This window comes from Heterodontus francisci, unplaced genomic scaffold, assembly GCF_036365525.1.
Source record: "Heterodontus francisci isolate sHetFra1 unplaced genomic scaffold, sHetFra1.hap1 HAP1_SCAFFOLD_261, whole genome shotgun sequence".
Classification (NCBI taxonomy): Eukaryota; Metazoa; Chordata; class Chondrichthyes; order Heterodontiformes; family Heterodontidae; genus Heterodontus; species Heterodontus francisci.
Genome location: NW_027141501.1, coordinates 1,010,892 through 1,019,950, shown reverse-complemented (window position 1 = coordinate 1,019,950; position 9,059 = coordinate 1,010,892). Strand labels below are relative to the sequence as shown.

The window sequence follows — 9,059 nt, the reverse complement described above, 5'->3', positions numbered from 1 at the left end:
AGTCGACCCCCTCCGGCTCTACCGCACTGGGTGAGTAGGCCCACTCCGGCTCCACTACCGCCCAGAGTGAGTCGGCCCCCTCCGGCTCCACCGGCCAGAGTGACTCGGCCCCCTCCGGCTCCTCTACCATCCAGAGTGAGTCGGCCCCCTCCGGCTCTACCGCCCAAAGTGAGTCGGCCCCCTCCGGCTCCTCTACCGCCCAGAGTGAGTCGGCCCCCTCCATCTCCACCACTGCCCAGAGTGAGACGGCCCCATCCGGCTCTACCGCCCAGAGTGAGTCCGCCGCGTCCATCTCCTCTACCGCCCAGAGTGAGACGGCCCCATCCGGCTCTAACGCCCAAAGTGAGTCGGCCCCCTCCGGCTCCTCTACCGCCCAGAGTGAGTCAGCCACCTCCGGCACCTCTGCCGCCCAGAGTGAGTCGGCCCCCTCCCAGAGTAAGACGCCCTTTTCGGCTCCTGTAGCGCCCAGAGTGAGTCGGCTCCCTCCGGCTCTACCGCCCAGAGTGAGTCGGCCCCGTCGGGGTCAGCCGCCCAGAGTGAGTAGGCCCCCTTCGGCTCCTCTACCGCCCAGAGTTTGTCGGCCCCCTCCGGCTCTACCGCCCAGAATGAGTCGGCCCCCACCGGCTCCTCTACCGCCCAGAGTGAGACGGCCCCACCCGGCTCTACGGCCCAGAGTAAGTCGGCCCCGTCCGTCTCCTCTACCGCCCAGAGTGAGTCGGCCCGCTCTGGCTCCACCGCCCAGAGTGAGTCGACCCCTCCGGCACCTCTACCGCCGAGAGTGAGTCGGCTCCCTCCGGCTCTACCGCCCAGAGTGAGTCTGCCCCCTCCAGTTCCTCTACCGCCCAGAGTGAGAAGGCCCCATCCGGCTCTACAGCCCAGAGTGAGTCGGCCCCCTCCGGCTCCTCTTCCACCCAGAGTGTGACGGCCCCCTCCTGCTCAACCGCCCAGAGAGACTCGGCACCCTCCGGCACTTCTACCACCCAGAGTGAGTCGGCCCCCTCCGGCTCTGCCGCCCAAAGTGAGTCGGCCCCCTCCGGCTCCTCCACCGCCCAGAGTGAGTCGGCCCCCTCCAGCTCCTCTACCGCCCAGAGTGAGATGGCCCCATCCGGCTCTACCGCCCAGAGTGAGTCGGCCACCTCCGTCTCCTCTACCGCTCAGAGTGAGACGGAACCATCCGGCTCTAACGCCCAGAGTGAGTCGGCCCCCACCGGCTCCTCTACCTCCCAGAGTGAGTCGGCCCCCTCCGGCTCTACCGCCCAGAGTGAGTCGGCCACCTCCGGCACCTCTGCCGCCCAGAGTGAGTCGGCCCCCTCCCAGAGTATGTCGGCCCCATTCGGCTCCTCTAGCGCCCAGAATGAGTCGGCTCCCTCCGGCTCTACCGCCCAGAGTGAGTCGGCACCCTCGGGCTCTATCGCCCAGAGTGTGTCGGCCCCCTTCGGCTCCTCTACCGCCCCGAGTGTGTCGGCCCCCTCCGGCTCTACCGCCCAGAGTGACTCGGCCCCCTCCGGCACTTCTACCGCCCAGAGTGAGTCGGCCCCCTCCAGCTCCGCTACCGCCCAGAGTGAGTCGGCCCCCTCCAGCTCCTCTACCGCCCAGAGTGAGATGGCCCCATCCGGCTCTACCGCCCAGAGTGAGTCGGCCACCTCCGTCTCCTCTACCGCTCAGAGTGAGACGGAACCATCCCAGAGTGAGTCGGCACCCTTCGGCTCCTCTACCACCCAGAGTGAGTCGGCTCCCTCCGGCTCTACCGCCCAGAGTGAGTCTGCCCCCTCCAGTTCCTCTACCGCCCAGAGTGAGTCGGCCCCCTCCGGCTCTACCACCCAGAGTGAGTAGGCCACCTTCGGCACCTCTGCCGCCCAGAGTGAGTCGGCCCCCTCCCAGAGTGAGTCGGCACCCTTCGGCTCCTCTACCACCCAGAGTGAGTCGGCTCCCTCCGGCTCTACTGCCCAGAATGAGTCTGCCCCCTCCAGTTCCTCTACCGCCCAGAGTGAGAAGGCCCCATCCGGCTCTACAGCCCAGAGTGAGTCGGCCCCCTCCGGCTCCTCTTCCACCCAGAGTGAGACGGCCCCCTCCTGCTCAACCGCCCAGAGAGACTCGGCACCCTCCGGCACTTCTACCGCCCAGAGTGAGTCGGCCCCCTCCGGCTCTGCCGCCCAAAGTGAGTCGGCCCCCTCCGGCTCCTCCACCGCCCAGAGTGAGTCGGCCCCCTCCAGCTCCTCTACCGCCCAGAGTGAGATGGCCCCATCCGGCTCTACCGCCCAGAGTGAGTCGGCCACCTCCGTCTCCTCTACCGCTCAGAGTGAGACGGAACCATCCGGCTCTAACGCCCAGAGTGAGTCGGCCCCCACCGGCTCCTCTACCTCCCAGAGTGAGTCGGCCCCCTCCGGCTCTACCGCCCAGAGTGAGTCGGCCACCTCCGGCACCTCTGCCGCCCAGAGTGAGTCGGCCCCCTCCCAGAGTATGTCGGCCCCATTCGGCTCCTCTAGCGCCCAGAGTGAGTCGGCTCCCTCCGGCTCTACCGCCCAGAGTGAGTTGGCCCCCTCGGGCTCTACCGCCCAGAGTGAGTCGGCCCCATTCGGCTCCTCTACCGCCCCGAGTGTGTCGGCCCCCTCCGGCTCTTACGCCCAGAGTGAGTCGGCCCCCTCCGGCTCTACCGCCCAAAGTGAGTCGGCCCCCTCCGGCTCCTCTACCGCCCAGAGTGAGTCTGCCCCCTCCAGCTCCGCTACCGCCCAGAGTGGGACGGCCCCATCCGGCTCTACCGCCCAGAGTGAGTCGGCCGCCTCCGTCTCCTCTACCGCCCAGTGTGAGTCGGCACCCTCCGGCACAACTACCGCCCATAGTTACTCGGCCCGCTCCGACTCCACCGCCCAGAGTGAGTCGGCCCCCTCCTGCTCCTCTAACCCCCTGAGTGAGTCGGCCCCCTCCAGCTCTACCACCCAGAGTGAGTAGGCCACCTTCGGCACCTCTGCCGCCCAGAGTGAGTCGGCCCCCTCCCAGAGTGAGTCGGCACCCTTCGGCTCCTCTACCACCCAGAGTGAGTCGGCTCCCTCCGGGTCTACCGCCCAGAGTGAGTCGGCCCCCTCCGGTTCCTCTACCGCCCAGAGTGAGGCGGCCCCCTCCGGCTCTACCGCCCAGAGTGAGTCGACCCCCTCCGGCTCTACCGCACTGAGTGAGTCGGCCCACTCCGGCTCCACTACCGCCCAGAGTGAGTCGGCCCCCTCCGGCTCCACCCGCCAGAGTGACCCGGCCCCCTCCGGCTCCTCTACCGTCCAGAGTGAGTCGGCCCCCTCTGGCTCCACCGGCCAGAGTGACTCGGCCCCCTCCGGCTCCTCTACCGTCCAGAGTGAGTCGGCCCCCTCTGGCTCCACCGCCCAGAGTGAGTCGGCCCCCTCCGGCACCTCTACCGCCCAGAGTGAGTCGGCCCCCTCCTGCTCAACCGCCCAGAGTGACTCGGCCACCTCCGGCACTTCTAACGCCCAGCGTGAGTCGGCCCCCTCCGGCTCTCCCGCCCAAAGTGAGTCGGCCCCCTCCGGCTCCTCTACCGCCCAGAGTGAGTCGGCCCCCTCCAGCTCCTCTCCCGCCCAGAGTGAGATGGCCCCATCCGGCTCTGCCGCCCAGAGTGAGTCGGCCCCTTCTGGCTCCTCTTCCGCCCAGAGTGAGTCGGCCCCCTCCGGCTCTACCGCCCAGAGTGAGTCGGCCACCTCCGGCACCTCTGCCGCCCAGAGTGAGTCGGCCCCCTCCCAGAGTAAGACGGCCCCCTTCGGGTCCTGTAGCGCCCAGAGTGAGTCGGCTCCCTCCGGCTCTACCGCCCAGAGAGAGTCGGCCCCCTCGGGGTCAACCGCCCAGAGTGAGTCGGCCCCCTTCGGCTCCTCTACCGCCCAGAGTGAGACGGCCCCACCCGGCTCTACGGCCCAGAGTGAGTCGGCCCCGTCCGGCTCCTCTACCGCCCAGAGTGAGTCGGCCCCCTCTGGCTCCGCCGCCCAGAGTGAGACGGCCCCCTCCGGCACCTCGACCGCCGAGAGTGAGTCGGCTCCCTCCGGCTCTACCGCCCAGAGTGAGTCGGCCCCCTCCAGTTCCTCTACCGCCCAGAGTGAGACGGCCCCATCCGGCTCTACAGCCCAGAGTGAGTCGGCCCCCTCCGGCTCCTCTACCACCCAGAGTGAGACGGCCCCCTCCTGCTCAACCGCCCAGAGAGACTCGGCCCCCTCCGGCACTTCTACCGCCCAGAGTGAGTCGGCCCCCTCCGGCTCTACCGCCCAAAGTGTGTCGCCCCCTCCGGCTCCTCCACGGCCCAGAGTGAGTCGGCCCCCTCCAGCTCCTCAACCGCCCAGAGTGAGATGGCCCCATCCGCCTCTACCGCCCAGAGTGAAACGGCCCCCTCCGGCTCTACCGCCCAAAGTGAGTCGGCCCCCTCCGGCTCCTCCACCGCCCAGAGTGAGTCAGACCCCTCCGGCTCCTCTACCGCCCAGAGTGAGTCGACCCCCTCCGGCTCTACCACACTGGGTGAGTCGGCCACCTCCGGCACCTCTGCCGCCCAGAGTGAGTCGGCCCCCTCCCAGAGTAAGACGGCCCCCTTCGGCTCCTGTAGCGCCCAGAGTGAGTCGGCTCCCTCCGGCTCTGCCGCCCAGAGTGAGTCGGCCCCCTCGGGGTCAACCGCCCAGAGTGAGTCGGCCCCCTTCGGCTCCTCTACCGCCCAGAGTTTGTCGGCCCCCTCCGGCTCTACCGCCCAGAATGAGTCGGCCCCCACCGGCTCCTCTACTGCCCAGAGTGAGACGGCCCCACCCAGCTCTACGGCCCAGAGTGAGTCGGCCCCGTCCGGCTCCTCTACCACCCAGAGTGAGTCGGCCCCCTCTGGCTCCGCCGCCCAGAGTGAGGCGGCCCCCTCCGGCTCCTCTACCACCCAGAGTGAGACGGCCCCCTCCTGCTCAACCGCCCAGAGAGACTCGGCCCCCTCCGGCACTTCTACCGCCCAGAGTGAGTCGGCCCCCTCCGGCTCTACCGCCCAGAGTGAGTCGGCCCCCTCGGGGTCAACCGCCCAGAGTGAGTCGGCCCCCTTCGGCTCCTCTACCGCCCAGAGTTGGTCGGCCCCCTCCGGCTCTGCCGCCCAGAATGAGTTGGCCCCCACCGGCTCCTCTACCGCCCAGAGTGAGACGGCCCCACCCGGCTCTACGGCCCAGAGTGAGTGGGCCCCGTCCGGCTCCTCTACCACCCAGAGTGAGTCGGCCCCCTCTGGCTCCGCCGCCCAGAGTGAGTCGGCCCCCTCCGGCACCTCGACCGCCGAGAGTGAGTCGGCTCCCTCCGGCTCTACCGCCCAGAGTGAGTCGGCCCCCTCCAGTTCCTCTACCGCCCAGAATGAGACGGCCCCATCTGGCTCTACAGCCCAGAGTGAGTCGGCCCCCTCCGGCTCCTCTACCACCCAGAGTGAGACGGCCCCCTCCTGCTCAACCGCCCAGAGAGACTCGGCCCCCTCCGGCACTTCTACCGCCCAGAGTGATTCGGCCCCCACCGGCTCTACCGCCCAAAGTGAGTCGCCCCCCTCCGGCTCCTCCACGGCCCAGATGAGTCGGCCCCCTCCAGCTCCTCTACCGCCCAGAGTGAGATGGCCCCATCCGGCTCTACTGCCTAGAGTGAAACGGCCGCCTCCGTCTCCTCTACCGCCCAGAGTGAGTCGGCCCCCTCCAGCTCTACCGGCCAAAGTGAGTCGGCCCCCTCCGGCTCCTCCACCGCCCAGAGTGAGTCAGACCCCTCCGGCTCCTCTACCGCCCAGAGTGAGTCGACCCCCTCCGGCTCTACCGCACTGGGTGAGTCAGCCCACTCCGGCTCCACTACCGCCCAGAGTGAGTCGGCCCCCTCCGGCTCCACCGGCCAGAGTGACTCGGCCCCCTCCGGCTCCTCTACCATCCAGAGTGAGTCGGCCCCCTCCGGCTCTACCGCCCAAAGTGAGTCGGCCCCCTCCGGCTCCTCTACCGCCCAGAGTGAGTCGGCCCCCTCCAGCTCCTCCACTGCCCAGAGTGAGACGGCCCCATCCGGCTCTACCGCCCAGAGTGAGTCGGCCGCGTCTGTCTCCTCTACCGCCCAGAGTGAGACGGCCCCATCCGGCTCTAACGCCCAAAGTGAGTCGGCCCCCTCCGGCTCCTCTACCGCCCAGAGTGAGTCAGCCACCTCCGGCACCTCTGCCGCCCAGAGTGAGTCGGCCCCCTCCCAGAGTAAGACGCCCTCTTGGGCTCCTGTAGCGCCCAGAGTGAGTCGGATCCCTCCGGGTCTACCGCCCAGAGTGAGTCGGCCCCGTCTTGGTCAGCCGCCCAGAGTGAGTCGGCCCCCTTCGGCTCCTCTACCGCCCAGAGTTTGTCGGCCCCCTCCGGCTCTACCGCCCAGAATGAGTCGGCCCCCACCGGCTCCTCTACCGCCCAGAGTGAGACGGCCCCACCCGGCTCTACGGCCCAGAGTGAGTCGGCCCCGTCCGTCTCCTCTACCGCCCAGAGTGAGTCGGCCCGCTCTGGCTCCACCGCCCAGAGTGAGTCGACCCCTCCGGCACCTCTACCGCCGAGAGTGAGTCGGCTCCCTCCGGCTCTACCGCCCAGAGTGAGTCTGCCCCCTCTAGTTCCTCTACCGCCCAGAGTGAGACGGCCCCATCCGGCTCTACAGCCCAGAGTGAGTCGGCCCCCTCCGGCTCCTCTTCCACCCAGAGTGAGACGGCCCCCTCCTGCTCAACCGCCCAGAGAGACTCGGCACCCTCCGGCACTTCTACCGCCCAGAGTGAGTCGGCCCCCTCCAGCTCTGCCGCCCAAAGTGAGTCGGCCCCCTCCGGCTCCTCCACCGCCCAGAGTGAGTCGGCCCCCTCCAGCTCCTCTGCCGCCCAGAGTGAGATGGCCCCATCCGGCTCTACCGCCCAGAGTGAGTCGGCCACCTCCGTCTCCTCTACCGCTCAGAGTGAGACGGAACCATCCGGCTCTAACGCCCAGATTGAGTCGGCCACCTCCGGCACCTCTGCCGCCCAGAGTGAGACGGCCCCCTCCCAGAGTATGTCGGCCCCCTTCGGCTCCTCTAGCGCCCAGAGTGAGTCGGCTCCCTCCGGCTCTACCGCCCAGAGTGAGTCGGCCCCCTCGGGCTCTACCGCCCAGAGTGAGTCGGCCCCCTTCGGCTCCTCTACCGCCCCGAGTGTGTCGGCCCCCTCCGGCTCTACCGCCCAGAGTGACTCGGCCCCCTCGGGCACTTTTACCGCCCAGAGTGAGTCGGCCCCCTCCGGCTCTACCGCCCAAAGTGAGTCGGCCCCCTCCGGCTCCTCTACCGCCCAGAGTGAGTCTGCCCCCTCCAGCTCCGCTACCGCACAGAGTGGGACGGCCTCATCCGGCTCTACCGCCCAGAGTGAGTCGGCCGCCTCCGTCTCCTCTACCGCCCAGTGTGAGTCGGCACCCTCCGGCACAACAACCGCCCATAGTTACTCGGCCCGCTCTGACTCCACCGCCCAGAGTGAGTCGGCCCCCTCCTGCTCCTCTAACCCATTGAGTGAGTCAGCCCCCACCAGCTCTACCGCCCAGAGTGAGTCGGCCCCGCCCGGCTCCACTACCGCCCAGAGTGAGTCGGCCCGCTCCGGCTCCATAACCGCCCAGAGTGAGTCGGCCCCCTCCGGCTCTACCGCCCAGAGTGAGTCGGCCCGCTCCGGCTCCATAACCGCCCACAGTGAGTCCGCCCCCTCCGAATCTACCACCCCGTGTGAGTCGGCACCCTCCGGCATATGTACCGCCCATAGTGAGTCGGCCCGCTCCGGCTCTACCGACCAGAGTGAGTCGGCCCCCTCCGGCTCCTATAACACCCAGAGTGAGTCGGCCCACACCAGCTCTACCGCCCAGAGTGAGTCGCCCCCCCCCGGCTCCACTACCGCCCATAGTGAGTCGGCCCCCTCCGGCTCTACCGACCAGAGTGAGTCGGCCCCCTCCGGCTCCTCTAACACCCAGAGTGAGTCGGCCCCCACCAGCTCTACCGACCAGAGTGAGTCGGCCCCCTCCGGCTCCTCTAACACCCAGAGTGAGTCGGCCCCCACCAGCTCTACCGCCCAGAGTGAGTCGGCCCCCCCCGGCACCACTAGCGCCCAGAGTGAGTCGGCCCCCTCCGGCTCTACTACCCACAGTGAGTCCGCCCCCTCCGAATCTACCGCCCTGTGTGAGTCGGCACACTCCGGCACATGCACCGCCCATACTGAGTCGGCCCCCTCCGGCTCTACCGCCCAGAGTGAATCGGCCCCCTCCGGTTCCTCTACCGCCCGGAGTGAGTCGGCCCCATCCGGCTCTACTGCCGAGAGTGAGTCGGCCATCTCTGGCTCTACCGCCCACAGTGAGTCGGCCCCCTCCGGCTCTACCGCCCAGAGTGAGTCGCCCCCCTCCGGCTCCTCTACCGCCCAGCGTGTGTCGGCCCCCTCCGGCACTACCGCCCATAGTGAGTCGGCCACCTCTGGCTCCTCTACAGCCCAGAGTTATTCGGCCCCATCCGGCTCTACCGCCCAGATTGAGTCGGCACCCTCCGGCACATCTACCGCCCAGAGTGAGTCGGCCCCCTCGGCTCTACCACCCAGAGTGATTCGGCCCCATCCGGCTCCTTTCCCGCCCAGAGTGAGTATGCCCCCTCCGGCTTTACCGCCTTTAGTGAGTCGGCCCCCTCCGGCTCCTCTACCGCCCAGAGTGTGTCGGCCCCCTCCCCCTCTTCCGCCCAGAGCGAGTCGGCCCACTCCGGCTCCTCTACCACCCAGAGTGAGTTGGCCACCTCTGGCTCCACCGCCCAGAGTGAGTTGGCCCCCTCCGGCTCCTCTACCGCCCAGAATGAGTCGGCCCCCTCCGGCTCTACCGCCCAGAGTGAGTCGGCCCCGTCCTGCACCTCCACCGCCCAGAGTGAGTCGGCCACCTCCGGCACCTCTACCGCCCAGAGTGAGTCGGCCCGGTCCGGCTCCTCTACTGCCCAGAGTGAGTCGGCTCCCTCTGTCTCCACCGCCCAGAGTGAGTCTGCCCCCTCCGGAACCTCTACCGCCGAGAGTGAGTCAGTTCCCTGCGGCTCTACCGCCCAGAGTG

General features: G+C 69.0%; 1 pseudogene; it reads left to right on the top strand.

Moving 5' to 3' along the window:
* Positions 1-1,602: 1,602 nt before the first annotated feature.
* On the top strand, positions 1,603-8,748 carry LOC137363904 (platelet binding protein GspB-like; annotated as a pseudogene).
* The last annotated feature ends 311 nt before the right edge of the window (positions 8,749-9,059 follow it).